Genomic DNA, 16,485 nt, shown 5'->3' on the forward strand with positions numbered 1-16,485 from the left:
TGGGCAGAGAACAACCCACCAGGACTGGCCCGCAATATTCCACCTATTAAAATCGAACTAAAACTTGGGGTTTATCCAGTGAGCCTAAGACAATATCACATCCCGCAGAAGGCTAAGAAGAACATCCAATCTTATCTGGATAAGTTCATACGGTATGGTATCCTAAAATTCTGTACTTCCCCCTGGAACACCCCATTGCTGCCTGTTCAAAAGCCCGGTACAGATGAGTATCGACCTGTGCAGGACTTGAGAGCAGTCAATGATGCGGTTGTTAGTATACATCCAGTTGTACCCAATCCATATAACCTGCTTGCTTTAATTCCGGGCGGGGCTACTTACTTTACAGTCTTAGACCTCAAAGATGCCTTCTTTTGCCTCCGAATTGCCGCAGAAAGTCAATGTATCTTCGCTTTCCAATGGGAAAACGCTGTAACGGGCTCAAAACGCCAAATGACCTGGACAAGACTGCCCCAAGGGTTTAAAAATTCACCTACCCTATTTGGTTCAGCTCTAAGTCAAGATTTATTGGATTTCGAGTCCATCCCAGGAGAGTGTGTATTGTTACAATATGTAGATGACTTGTTGATAGCAGCAGTTACAAAGGAAATATGTCAGCAAGCAACGCACGATCTACTACACATTCTCTGGAAGGCAGGATACAAGGTGTCTAGAAAGAAGGCTCAGTTGTGTTTGCCAACTGTCAAATATCTGGGATTCCAAATCTCTGAAGGTCAAAGAATTATGGGGCCAGAGAGAAAAGAAGCTGTGTGCCAAATACCGATACCCAAGAATAGAAGACAAGTGCGAGAATTCTTGGGGGCAGCAGGCTTCTGTAGGATATGGATTCCCAGCTACGCGATACTGGCAAAACCTCTGTATGCAGCTATCAAAGGTACAGAGCACGACCCCTTCTTATGGACTCAAGAACAGCAAACGGCATTTGAAGATGTGAAGAAGGCTTTGATGAGTGCCCCAGCATTAGGTCTACCTGATCACACACGACCATTCTACCTGTATGTACATGAGCAAAGAAGAATGGCTGTGGGAGTATTGACACAGTACTTGGGATCATGGCAAAGACCTGTCGCCTACATGTCTAAGCAACTGGATGCAGTGGCCAGCGGACTTCCACCCTGTCTAAGAGCCGTAGCTGCAGCCGCCCTGCTAGTAGCTGAAGCCGATAAACTCACTCTGGGTTAATAACTTTATGTACGAGTCCCACATGCAGTACAGACGTTGTTGGATTACAAAGGAAATCATTGGTTTAGTAACAGCCGTATGACCAAGTATCAAGCAATGTTGTGTGAAAACCCAAGAGTGCATTTAGAGACTGTAAACACCTTAAATCCAGCTACCCTTTTGCCACAACCTACTGAAAGTCAACATGATTGTTTGGAAGTAATGGATGAAGTATTTTCAAGTAGACCAGATCTTCGTGATTTTCCCATCCAGAACCCCGATGTTCAATATTACACCGACGGCAGTAGTTATGTGAAAGAAGGGATCCGCTATGCAGGATATGCAGTAACAACAATAGACAAGGTGATAGAAGCTCGGCCACTGGCGAAAGGAACATCAGCACAAAAGGCAGAATTGATAGCACTGACACGAGCGTTACAATTGGCTGAAGGTTTAAGAGTGAACATCTACACGGACTCCAAATATGCGTTTTTAACCACTCATGCCCACGGAGCTTTGTATAAAGAAAGAGGACTATTGAATTCAGAAGGCAAAGAAATCAAGTATGCAGCTGAAATCCTACAACTATTGGAAGCAGTGTGGGAGCCGAAAGAAGTCGGTATCATACATTGTCGAGCGCATCTGAGAGGAGATGGTGATGTAACCAAAGGAAATCGGATGGCAGACAGTACAGCTAAGCGTGCCGCTGAATCAGGAAGACAGGAGTATGTGGGGCATATAGCTGCTCTTATACCAACTCCACTGTCTCAATGGACTCCAGTTTATACAGCTCAAGAAGAGGAGTGGTTAAAGACTGAACCTGGAAAGTATTTGGAGAACAAATGGTATCAGTTAGAAGATGGAAGAATAGTCATTCCAGCATCACTAGCGGTAGAAATTGTCCAAAACTATCACAACGGGACACATTCTGGGAGAGACAGCACAGAAGAATCTCTCAGAAAACATTTCTACATACCAAGATTGTCCAACTTGACTCAGGCCATTGTACGAAGATGTGTAACGTGTGCTAAAAATAATGCAAGGCAAGGACCAGTAAAGCCACCAGGAGTCCAGTTTATGGGGGGACTCCCCATGTCCGATTTACAAATTGACTATACAGTGATGCCTAAATCGGGTGGACATCGTTACCTGCTGGTAATTGTGTGCACCTATTCAGGCTGGGTAGAAGCATGTCCTACTCGTACAGAGAAAGCAGGAGAAGTTGTGAGATTCCTGCTACGAGAAATAATACCCCGATATGGACTACCCTGCTCTATAGGATCGGACAATGGTCCAGCTTTTGTTCACCAGTGCCTACAACAACTGACTCATATGCTTGGTATAAAGTGGAGGCTTCATACGGCATATAGACCCCAGAGTTCTGGTAAGGTAGAGAGAATGAATAGAACTATTAAGAATCAGTTGGCTAAAATGTGTCAGGAAACCCAACTTAAGTGGAACGTTCTCTTACCCATAGCTCTATTGCGAATCCGCAGTACACCTACCAGAAGGATGGGCCTCTCTCCTTTTGAAATTATGTATGGGCGACCACCTCCCGTACTTGGTAACTTAAGGGGGGATTTGAGTCAGTTGGGAGAAGGAATTACCCGGCAGCAGGTTGTAGAGTTGGGTAAGACTATGGAGGAGGTACAGAAATGGGTACAAGATAGATTACCTGTGATTATTTATCCCCCAGTTCATAGTTACCACCCAGGAGACCAAGTGTGGATTAAAGAGTGGAATAATGTACCGTTAGGGCCCAAGTGGAGAGGTCCTTATGTTGTTCTTTTGTCTACCCCTACAGCGATAAAAGTAGCTGAAGTGACTCCGTGGATACATCACTCCAGGGTTAAACCAGCAGCAGTCGATTCTTGGCAAGTTACAGCAGATCCAGAGAATCCCTGCAAGATCCGGTTAAAACGCACGACTCAGTCGGAGTGACGAGGAACTTTGTGGATTACAAAATTTTATTGTTTCAGAGATTTGGTACGTGAGTGAGAGGGCCATAATAAAGCCTGTCCGCTCACCGACGTATAGTATATAAGCCAGGAAAGTCTCGAAGGGACTCCTGTGAAGACGAGCAGAACTCCATTCCCTGCAGCCCTTACCTCCTGGAAGCTGAGGTGCCTTCGCACGGACGAAGACTGAGGATGACGACGAAAGATGTGTTTATGATAATGTTTATTTATGTGTATTTTTATATTCAGGAAGGTAGAGGTACCGACACTCCTAGCTGTGAGGTATGCATTAAGACTACAAGAACAGGTAACCATATTTCCCAAACCCTAATTTGGCATTCACAATACGAGTGTAAAGGAGATGTATCAAGATGTAGATACCTAAATATAGAATATAGTGTGTGCCATTTAGGAGTAGGAGAACCTAAGTGCTTCAGTCCAGAGTATCAACCTCGTACAATTTGGTTGACTCTCAGGAATGGAGATCCTCAGGGGACCCTAATTAATAAGACGGTGTTAGAGTCCGTACATTCTTCGGGTGTTCTGCTATTTGATGCGTGTAAGGCGATATCAAGTGGTAGAAAGCCGTGGAATGTATGTGGGGATCTTAGATGGGAGAGGACGTATGGGTCTAACGATAAATATATTTGTCCCAGTAGTAAAAATAAATATGTGAGTCCTAGATGCCCAAATAGAGATTATAACTTTTGCCCATATTGGTCTTGTGTGGGGTGGGCAACTTGGGGACAGACAGTAGACAAGGACATGATAGTGACTAAGTTGCCTACCAGCCCATATTGTAAGTCTATGGAATGCAATCCAGTCCATATACTTATAAATAACCCCGACAAGTTCTTAGACAAGTATGGTAATTTATTTGGGTTTCAAATATATGGGACGGGTTTAGATCCTGGGACAGTATTGTTTATAGGGATAGAGACTGATACGGTATCCTCCCAAACTCATCAAGTATACCATTCCTTTTATGAAGAGATGAGCATAGATAATAAGATCCCCCATAATGCTAAAAACCTGTTCATTGATTTAGCCGAAAGTATTGCCGGTAGTCTTAATGTTACCAACTGCTATGTGTGTGGAGGTACTAACATGGGAGACCAATGGCCTTGGGAAGCAAAGGAGGTAATGTCCGGTTCTGAGGCAATTGACCAATTAATATCTACACAAGCCGATTATCATATAAGTGTTAGAGGTAAATCTGAGTGGAGATTAAAGACCTCCATCATAGGTTATGTTTGCATAGCAAGGAAAGGAATGATGTATAATACTTCTGTAGGAGAATTAACTTGTCTGGGGCAAAAAGCTTATGATGATGATACAAAGAATACAACTTGGTGGTCGGCTTCAAATGTCTCAGAACCATCTAACCCGTTTGCTAGATACGCCAATTTAAAGGATGTGTGGTTTGACCTATCCATCACATCTACCTGGAGAGCCCCAGCAAATTTGTACTGGATCTGTGGTAAGAAAGCCTATTCGGAGTTGCCACAGGACTGGGAAGGGGCATGTGTGTTGGGTATGCTCAAACCATCCTTCTTCTTGTTACCTATTGAAACAGGTGAGACTTTAGGTGTTAAAGTGTATGATGTGAATCATAGGAAGAAAAGGGGACCCATAGAAATAGGCGCCTGGGAAGATAATGAATGGCCTCCCCAGCGTATTATAGATTATTATGGGCCAGCCACGTGGGCAGAAGATGGTACCTTTGGTTATAGAACCCCTATTTATATGCTCAACCGTATTATACGATTACAGGCGGTGGTTGAGATTATTACTAACGAGACATCACAAGCGCTCAATCTTCTAGCGAAGCATAATACCAGGATGAGGACAGCAGTCTACCAAAATAGATTAGCCTTGGATTACCTTTTGGCAGTAGAGGGAGGTGTATGTGGGAAGTTTAACCTGAGCAATTGCTGTCTTCAAATAGATGACGAAGGGCAAGCAATAGCTGAGCTTACTAGCCATATGGTTAAACTAGCGCATGTGCCTACTCAGGTATGGAAAGGGTATAATCCAAGTAGTTGGTTTGGTAACTGGTATGAGTGGTTTGGAGGGCTTAAGGCAGTGGTAGGTGGAGTCCTACTGATTTTAATGTTGTGTCTACTCCTGCCGTGTCTTATACCCTTAGTAGTTAGGTCTGTGCAAAGCCTGATAGAAAATATAGCAGAGAGGAAGGCTGCTGCACAGATAATGGCAATTTATAAATATAAGGCTCTAGATCAGGGAGAACCAATGCAGGAAGATGAGTGTTGAAGATTCACATCATAAGATAAGTCTGGTCTGGTTCAAGGTAACTTGCGGTGTATGCAAACTAAGGTTAAGTGATGCCTCAAGTAATTGTGAAATATCAAGAGGCATCAAAGGGGGGAATGTGGTGGAATCTCGGTAAAAATAAATTTAGTAGGCCGAGATTACCACGTGGCATGTGTACGTGCATATGCTGACGTATCGATCAGTTGGTTGCACGAGGCAAGATACGATCAGTAGTGTACGGAGCATGTGCAAGAATACAGGATGCAGTATTCCCCTCCTCCATTGTGCTGGACAGGCCATGCGGTCAAGCAGGAAGTTAATTCTTATTTGTATTGATTGGTCAAGAGAATGTGCGGGTGGAGCTTAATATGGGAGGAGTTATGTGCCTATATAAGGAGCCTGCACTATTGTCCGGGGCTCAGAACTTGCTGTATTTTGGTGACATTAGTCCCTCTGAGTCCCGATCGGTGATCCAATAAAGAATCTCTTCCTTCCTGAAGAAACCTGTGTCCATCTCTCTGTGCTTGGCTTCCGTCAGTTTCTCCGGTATCATTATCTGTCATAAATCGCTGAATAACACCCCACATGTACATATTTTTTTAAAGTAGACAACACAGGGTATTCAATATGGGGTATGTCCAGACTTTTTTAGTAGCCACTTAGTCACAAACACTGGCCAAAGTTAGCGTTCATATTTGTTTGTGTGTGAAAAAAGTAAAAAATTAATTGAACGCTAATTTTGGCCAGTGTTTGTGACTAAGTGGTTACTAAAAAAGACTGTACATACCCCATTTGCAATACCTTGGGTTGTCTTCTTTTGCAAATGGTATGCCATCATGGGGGTAATTCTCATTCCTGGGCTACCATACGCTCTCAAAGGAAACGTAACCAACCTGGCCATTTTCAATGTAAAAATATTTGACCCATATATTTGACCCTGTAACTTTCAAAAACGCTATAAAACCTGTACATGGGGGTCCTGTTCTACTCAGGAGACTTTGCTGAACACAAATATTAGTGTTTCAAAACTGGAAAATATGCATATTTATATATTTGAAGTCTACGTGTATATTTATATAATTATTTATGTAATTTTGTATATGGACATATGAATAGTTCGCATTCTTTTTATTTATTTATATATACATAGATATATATACAATTTAATTCTAAGTGTATTTTGATATAAATATATATATATTAATATCAAAATACAGTTAGAATAAAATTTCGTATAGATATATAATTTTTTTTTAATTTTTATTATTATTTTTCATTTTTTTAATTTAATTGAAATTATTTATTATTCGTATTTTATAATAATATATATATATACAATATATATAGTTATTATATATATTATATATATATGTGTGTAAATTAATTATAAGTGTATTTTTATATTAATATATGTACATATTAATATAAAAATACACTTAGCATGACATTATATATATGATATATAGACATATATTATATAGGTATAATATATGTCTATATATCATATATATACACATATATAATAATATTTTTTTTTTAATTAACTTTCACTTTAATTTTTATTTTTATTTTACAGCAGCAGGGAGACTGCCTGTCAGCACAGACAGTCCCCCTGCAGGCAGAGACTAGGACACCTATTGTGACCATGTGGTCGCCCTGTTGGGCGACCACATGGCCACAGGGGTCCTAAACCGCCATGGGGAGACTGTCTGGGCTGCAGGCAGTCTCCCCACACCGGGAGCTTCGCCGATCGCCGCCGGGGGAACGACGGCGATCGGGTAAGTACATTTTAAATTTAGGACGGTTCAGGACCGTCGTCGGTCGGCAAGGGAAAAATGCCGATGACGGTCCTGAACCGTCTAGCGTCCTCAAGGGGTTAAGGACTGAGCCAAATGTACACGTTGTGAACAGAACAAAACGTAAACAAAACCTGACATTTGCGCTATATGTCTGTCCAACCGTAATTCACCTCTTTCATATTAAATGCACCCCCCCCCTTATTATCATAGGCGTGCGCACGGGGTGTGCCGGGTGTGCCTGGGCACACCCTAATCCCCGCGGCACGCCTATGGATTGAGTCCTACAGGAACGGAGTTCCTGCACTTTTTTTGTGCAGGAACGCCGTTCCTGCAGGCACTCAGCGCCCCCCTTCCTCCCCCCATGTCCCCCCTGTCATGGATGGGAAGGGGGGGCAAGAGGTTATGGATCGTCCCCCCCCCGGTCGGCTCTCTCAATATCAGCCGCGGCGAGAGGGAGCAGAGAGCTCACAGCTCCCTCGCCGCGGCTGATATTGAGAGAGCCGACCAGGGGGGGGGATCCATAACCTTTTGCCCCCCCCCCCCTCCCATCCATGACAGGGGGGACATGGGGGGAGGAAGGGGGGTGCTGAGTGCCTGCAGGAACGTCGTTCCTGCACAAAAAATGTGATATTGAGAGAGCCGCCCGACCCACTGGACCCCAGGGACAAGTCCACGCCAGCACTCCAGGTAGGGAGGCTGGGTGGACATTTTTTTTAATTAAAAAAATAATAATTTGTGTGTGTGTGAATGTGTGTGTGTGAATGTGTGTGTGTGTGTCTGTGACTGTGTTTGTGTGTGTGTGTGTCTGTTTGTGTGTGTGTGTGTGTGTGTCTTTGACTGTGTATGTGTGTGTGTGTATGTGAATGTGTGTGTGTGTCTGTGAATGTGTGTGTGTATGTGAATATGTGTGTGTCTGTGAATGTGTGTGTGTGTGTCTGTGAATGTGTGTGTGTATGTGTATCTGTGAATGTGTATGTGTGTCAGTGTATGTGAATATGTGTGTCTGTGAATGTATGAGTGTGTCTGTGAATGTGTGTGTCTATGAATGTATGAGTGTGTGTGTGTCTGTGAGTGTATGTGTGTGTGTTTGAGTATGTGTGTCAGTGTGTGTGTATATATATATATATATATACATACACACACTGGAGTGTATATTATTTTTTTGGGGGGGTGGGAATTTTGGCCAGTGTTTGTGACTAAGTGACTACTAAAAAAGACTGGACATACCCCATTTGCAATATCTTGGGTTGTCTACTATTGCAAATGGTATGCCATCATAGGGGTAATTTTCATTCTTGGGCTACCATAGGGTCACAAAGGCAACGTAAGCAATCTGGCGAATTTTAATGTGAAAAAAATGAAACACAAGCCTTATATTTGACGCTGTAACTTTTGAAAACACCATAAACCCTGTACATGTGGGGTACTGTTGTACTCGGGAGACTTCGCTGAACACAAATATTTGTGTTTTAAAACAGTAAAAAGTATCACAGCAATAATATCGTCCGTGTAAGTGCTGTTTGTGCGTGAAAAATGCAAAAAACTTCACTTTTCCTGGTGATATCATCGTTGTAATACATTTTACTGTTTTGAAACACTAATATTTGTGTCCAGCGAAGTCTCCCGAGTAAAACAGTACCCCCCATGTACAGGTTTTATGGTGTCTTGGAAAGTTATAGGGTTAAATATAGTGCTAGCAAATTAAATTCCCTATACTTTCGGCATGGGTTGTCAGGCAGGTCCTGCTAATTGTAATTAATTAGGATACATAATTATGTAAAAATATTACATAAATATATGTGTAGAATTAATATATGTATATATATATATAATTTTTTAAAAATATTTTTATTTATATATAGGTATATATATAGTGATATATACGTATATATTTATGTATATAGATATATATATTATTTCGTTCTACGTGTATTTTGATATAAATATATATATTAATATCACAGTACAGTTAGAACGAAATAACACACATCTATATATTTTTGAATTATTTATTTTGAATTATTTTTTTAATTAAATTTTTTTTACGTATTTACATATTTTTTTTATATTATATATAAATATATATATAACAATAATTATATATATATTTAATCAGTATCAGTCTACGTGTAATTTGATATTAATATATATATATATATATATATATAATTATATATGTTAAGGCAGAGCCTGTAGTTGTGGGAGGTGTTAACCGGCCTATTTATACTCAGACCTACCCCTAATCAGGGCCGACATCGACCCAGACTCCATTGCGTCCACTTCCGGTTCCGGTCCAGCAGCATCCGGTCCATCAGCATCCAGTCCAGCAGCTACTCCTATTACACCCAGCACACCATCCCGACGAACGGAGGGTCCCCTCCCCACCGGGAGTCAGCCAGCCGCAGGCAGGTCCGGCACCCAGTCCACGGGTAAATCCGGGCAGCTACTGGGCTTCCGCCAGCTCGTTGTCACCGGCATTCCCACGCCGCGGTTTCTTCTGGTCACGTGAGTACACGGCACGCGTCTACTTCCGGGTCGCTCCGTAAAACGCCGGACACACAGGGGGAGCGGAGGGGCTGGCAAAACCACTCAATCACCAGAGCCAGCACACGCAAACGTCAAAAGCCAGCCCCCCCCCCCCGATTATTCCGCACAATCTACAAGTCGGGGGGAGGGCGGCAAGCACACACTCACAAGTGCCGAACGCCGAACCCCCCCCCCCAGGTTCTGCTCAACCATCACGCCCATCAGCCAAACCAAGGAAATAAATCAATAAATAATGAATAGTATTCAACCACAAACATATACTCTAGTAGGAAGGAAGAAAGGAAGGCAGGGAGGGAGAGGAAAAGGTATTTAAAGGGACACACAAAAAAAAAATTGTTTTTTTAAAAAAACATTCCCATACTTGTATTTTAGGCAAACCCTAACAAAAGGATATCAAATCATTTCGTACCGCACCAATACATAGGTAAGTAAAAGAAGAATCTTGTCAATGCAAGATCAATATCACACTCGCATATTCACTCTAATCATTAATTAGGCACTCCAGAACGACGCATAATCTGCAAACTGCAACTCGTACCCACCGGACAAGTTTCGCGCAGGTAATACATTCCCACACGGCACTCTTACGTACGTCAAATAAAAAAATAAAATAAAAATTATTACATAGATTTTAACTGTCCCTCTTAATAGGTCTCTAAGCCATCTCAGACAACCACGTGATATAACAGTCTGGAAACATTAATACCATCCAGTAATTCAAGGCTTGTGCGCAACTCGCTAAACCACAAGTAAGTATCCGGTGTCTTTTTCCCATCTATTCCCCCCCATTAAGTAAGCACCCTGTCAGACACGCACCTGACAGACCAACAGCTTAAAAAAGGCCACACAACGGCCCATTCAATCACGTTCCCTAATCACATCCATATTCAGTGGTTAAATCCATCACTCATCACCGAGGCACGACACCTCCACTTCGTTTCATACTTCACCCAGGCCGCACGTCTTCATGCTCATCCGACCTCATAAACTAAGATCGCAACGACACCACGGGCAAACTCACTATAGACACGTACGCACGCCCCAATCACTCCTTCACGTCAAGGAAATTCACTCCCCCAAAAAAAGTTTTACAACTTTACTAATAATATTCATCCCCCAAGCAAATCAATGTCCCCTAACAAATGTACTTATTCACGTTATAGTATGTCACACGCTTCTGACATAGCCGAGGATATCTCCCTACCCAGCACCCCAGCCAGAATCTCCAGCCCAACTAGACCAAGTACCCCAGTGGATAATGTAGAGACGGCTAGTCCAGCGTCCCTACGCTCCTGGACCATACCCAAGATCGCAGCAGAACTCAGGAGACGAGGCATACCATACCCGGCCACGGCCCGCAAAGCGGAACTATACTGCCTCCTGAATGCTAACCCTGACACCCCGCGACCAGGCACCAGCACGCAGGCTATCGACGGAACCACACCTGGACTTCAGGCCACAATGTCCGCTCTACTCTCTTCAGTCAACCTCATCAATGAGAGACTGGAGAAACTTGAAAATCAAGTGGCCATTATCACCCCAGCTGCTATCCCCTCCGCGATACCACAGACGTTGCCTAACCCGGGTAACAGCTCAAGCCCCAACCCAGCACCTACACCTACACACATCATCACGCCTGCCCACTTAGTGCCCCAGGCTATTAAGAAAGACATCTTAGAAGGTAAAGATGTCAACCTGGTATCACTCCTCATAGCATCCCAAGACTTGGTAGAAAACAAGGCGTATTGCTATGGGGAGGTATCGGTTGTACTCAAAGCTAGGGACCCCAGGCTTAACAAAAAACTGTCCATCCCTGATTTTGTGATAGCATTTGGCTTATACTGGGACATCATCTGTTCAGTCTTCCCTCAACGCAGAGAGGAGCTGGATCTTTACCTCCACAAATTGGTGGACCTAGGCAACAAGTATGGAGGCTATTCATTCTATGATTATCATAGGTCACTCTCGGCAAAGGCGGCGGCAGCACTGATTCAGTTTAACATACGCTCAGACTGGAGCCAACTGGACACGGAACTGTTCTGCCGCTACTTCGCCAACCTCAAGCCTCCGTCTTGTGCCATTTGCCCTTCAACTGCACACTCCACCAATTTGTGCCCCTCCGAACAGAGCCAACCCTCCACCAGCCACGCAGAACCCACCCCCAAGTCAGACAGGGTGATCAAGGACAAATTAGGCAGACCCATTGTCTTCCTCGGCAAAGCCCAGATATGCAATAACTTCAATGCGGGAGGCTGTAGCTTCAGCGCTTGTCGTTTATTGCATGTCTGTTCCCTTTGCTTTAGGGCACACGCAAAGACCATGTGCCCTAATAGTCTTTTCCCTAGACAATGACTCACGGAAATTAATGTTAGCAACCTCACCTATTATCCCACCAACCACCCCTCCCCTCACTTGGTAGAGTTCCTCACCACAGGGTTCACGGTAGGATTCCACACAGGGCTAGTGGCAACCCCAGGGGGCACCCTAGAATGCAGAAACCTGCAATCAGCCACACTAGACCCTGTCACCACCGACGCTCTGCTCACAGCAGAAATCAACAACGGGTTCATGATAGGCCCATTTACACAACCACCATACGCTAGTTTCAGAACTAACCCAATTGGCATTGCAACTGGGAAGTTTAACAATAAAAAACGTATGATCATTGACCTATCAGCGCCTCATTCATCTGTGGTTCCTAGCATTAACTCGTTAATACCATCCAGTGAATTTTCACTTCAGTATGCCACAGTGGACAACGCTATGGGGTGATCTTGAAAGCAGGTAAAGGCGCCTGGCTAGGAAAAACCGATATCACTAACGCTTTCAAGTTGCTACCCATACATCCGTCCCTGTGGCATTTACACAGAGTCAAATGGAAGGGCCAGTACTACTTCGCCACGCGTCTGACGTTTGGGGCCAAAAGCAGTCCCAAACTGTTCGACACGTTCACAGAAACACTGTGTTGGCTACTCCTAAACGTGTGTGCTTGCCCAGTAGCAATTCACTACCTGGATGACTTCCTCACGGTAGAGGAACCTAACTGTATTCCCCACAGTATAGATAAAACCGCTGCACTTTTCTCCACACTAGGAGTACCTCTATCAAGGGAAAAGACGATAGGTCCCGCTACAGCCCTAACCTTCTTAGGGATTCATCTCGATTCCACAGCTATGATGGCGAGTCTACCAGACGAGAAGGTTAACCGCATATCTAACGAGATCACATGCTTCATAAGAAAAAACAGTTGCTCCCGCAAAGAGCTACAATCTCTCCTGGGCTCACTAAACTTTGCTATCCAAATTATACCACAGGGTAGGGCATTCATTTCATGCTTGCTACACCTCCTAACGGAGACCCCCCACGACAATACTCACATTCACATCGATGATAACGCCAAAGCAGACTTACTCATGTGGGGCAGATTTCTTGCTTCCTGGAATGGGAGATCTATGTTCATACCCCCACTCGATGTAGATTCCCCAGTCATATGGACCGACCCAGCAGCCCACACAGGGTTCGCGGCCATATACAACAACCAGTGGTTCCGTGACTCATGGCCTTCCAAAACCTCAACATTACAGGCATTTAACACCACGTCCTCACTTTTCGAACTTTACCCTATAGTGGCAGCCGCACACACGTGGGGCTCATTGTGGGAGGGCAAAGCAGTTAAATGCCTATCCGACAATGAAGCTACATGCGAGATCATAAATAAAGGCAGATCCGCATCCCTAGTCATCATGAGACTCATGAGGAGACTCACTTGGCTGGCAGCAACTCACAACTTCCACTTGGTTTGCATGCACATACCAGGTCGGGAAAACATTGCTGCTGATGCTCTCTCTCGCTCCAACTTTCAGGCATTCTTCGAACAACACCCCACGGCGGCCATCAAACCCGAGCTGACCCCCACATTTCAGGACCTGATAATGGACTGACACGGCTGAAACAACACGACTAACGTTGGCAAAATCTGCTCTGTCAGACAACACCAAGAAGTCCTACGATAGAGCACTCACTATTTTCTCCAGGTTTACCTCCGAACACCACATCACGAACACCTTTTCTATCGACACCATAGTTGCTTTCACCGCTCACTGCCACCTACACCTGAAGCTGGCACACAACACCATCAAACTTTACCTCACAGGCCTACAGCACCACTTACTCACCTTATTTCCCTGCCACAAGCCTTTCATGTCATCCTATCTCCTGAAAAACGTCCTGAAAGGTACTTCGCACAGATGGCCCTCCTACAGCAAAAAGGTAGCTTCCCGACCCATAATAAGTGGTGTCCAGTGACAGTCCTGGATACTTTCTGCCTTTCCCTCAGAGACAAACAAAGCTACTCACAATTTCCGATAAACCCCTAACGACGGCAAATTTAATATATTACGTAAAGGCGTCATCGGTCAGACTAGGTCATGACCCCATGTCCATCTCAGGACACTCATTTAGGATCGGCGCCGCTTCAGCCGCTTCCAGCAATAACGTACCTGTACACATCATTAGAAAACTAGGTTGGTGGAAATCAGCAGTTTACGGTAAATACATTCCACAACCAGAGAAAGAACTTAGGAAAGCATTTAAGGAATTGCTCATGTGAATGTATAAAGCATTAAAGTGTTCTGTTTAAAAACCTATTTTGCCCTCATTATTTCAGGCCTACCCGGTCGTCGGTTCAGGCACACCACAACCGACTAGCAATCATCAACTACTACTCCAGATACGGCTTAATATCCCCGACTACAAATATATTAATAGTAAAATACACCTAGACGGTGTATGTGTGTGTGTATATATGTGTATATATATATACTTAGATCGTATATATATAATATATATTTATGATCTAAGTATATATATATATTTTTTTTTTACACTTATTTAATTTAATTTTATTTTATTTCCAGCCAGCAGGGGGACTACCTGTCATTACAGGCAGTCCCCCTGCTGGCAATGCAGCAGGCAGCTAACCCGGCCATGTGATTGTGAGGACCTCACTCTCACATGGCCGGGGGGGCTCCCAGGAGGAAGGACGTGCCGCGGGGGGCTCCCTGGGAGTCCCCCCAACCGCGATCGCCGGCGACCGGGTAAGTAAGAAAAGACCGGAGGGCGTACAATTACGCCCGGCGGGGTTTAGAGCCGCTTAGAATAGGGCGTACGCCCTCCGGTCTTAAAGGGTTAACAACTCTATGATCGACATTTGAAGGTGGGCAGAGCTTGTCGGCTTAACCAGAGACGAAGAGAAAATGATCGCGTCAAAATGGAGCAGAAATACGTCACCAGAAGCAGACGCACCGCCATCTTGAAAACCCGAAAGTACGGAAAATAGGGACATGGTTATTGAACATGCTAAAACCGGAAATACCACCATCTTAGTGGTAGCGAGTTGCTTCCGGTTATGGCCAAATTTGGGCATCAAATTACCAAGATAGCTGCTACACCTATAAGGGGGATATATATAGGTGTGCTGGCTGGAGGTAAGACATATTGCACCTGAGGAAAACCATAGAAGGTCGAAACATGTTGTGCCAGCTGTTATATTACATTTTATTTTGTTGTTTTATATATTTAAATAAATTCCTGTTTGAATCAATTTAATCTGGCTCCTGAGTTCCTGATAAAGACTGCAAACCAGAGAACATCTAGAATAAGTGACCAGATCCTGTGTATCCCAATAGTGGATGAAATGCCTCTATAGTCCAGAGCCAGAGGCGAAACTCAAACATGAGGCCCCACTAACAAAAAAGTGTCACATATACACATTGATGCACAGTTTACCTGTGTATGTGCCTGAGAGTGTGTCTGACAGAGAATCCTTGTGTGTGAATGTATGTCTCTGTGAGCATGTTGGTGGTGGTGAGGGTGGTGTGGGGGTAGTGAGGCTGAGGGTGGTTGGGGTGGTGAGGCTGAGGGTGGTGTGGGGGGTAGTGAGGCTGAGGGTGGTGGGGGCGAGGCTGAGGGTGGTGGGGGGGGTAGTGAGGTTGAGGGTGGTGGGTGGGTGAGGCTTAGGGTGGTGTGGGGGGTAGTGAGGCTGAGGTTGGTGGGGGGTAGTGAGGCTGAGGGTGGTGGGGGTAGTGAGGCTGGGGGCGGTGGGGGGAGGTAGTGAGGCTGCCGGTGGTGGGGGGTGAGGCTGAGGGTGGTTGGCGTGGTGATGCTGAGGGTGGTGTTGGGGTAGTGAGGCTGAGGGTGGTGGGGGGTGAGGGTGGTGGGGGGTGGTGAAGCTTAGGGTGGCGGGGGGTAGTGAGGCTGAGGGTGATGGGGGAGTGGTGAGGCTGAGGGTGGTGGGGAGGCTGAGGGTGGTGAGGCTGGTGTGGGGTGAGCGAGAGCCTACCTTAATTTCCCTGGTGGTCCAGTGGGCTCCCTGGTGGTCCGGTGGCCATTGAATCTCGCGAGATGTCAGAGCATTGCCGTGGTAACCCGCGGCAACGCTCTGGACTGTTTTCGCGAGTCACATGGTCTGCAGCTCTGCTCACTGCGGAGCTGCAGACCAGTGTCTGCGGTGGCTGGCCGGGCAGCCAGGAGGGGCCTCGCACCCGGCGGCATATCGGGCACGCCGCCGGGCCCCCTCCTGGTGTCGGGTTCTCGGTCACTGACCGAGGACCTGACACAATCTGCCCTCAGGCGGTTTAGGCGGCCGCGAGGCCCCTAATTAGAGAGCCGCCTCTGTCCAGAGCCTAACTTATTTGGCTCTGGAAATTGTGAGTGTGCCTTTCTCTTTT

This window comes from Pelobates fuscus, chromosome 2 (assembly GCF_036172605.1).
Source record: "Pelobates fuscus isolate aPelFus1 chromosome 2, aPelFus1.pri, whole genome shotgun sequence".
In the NCBI taxonomy this organism is placed as follows: Eukaryota; Metazoa; Chordata; class Amphibia; order Anura; family Pelobatidae; genus Pelobates; species Pelobates fuscus.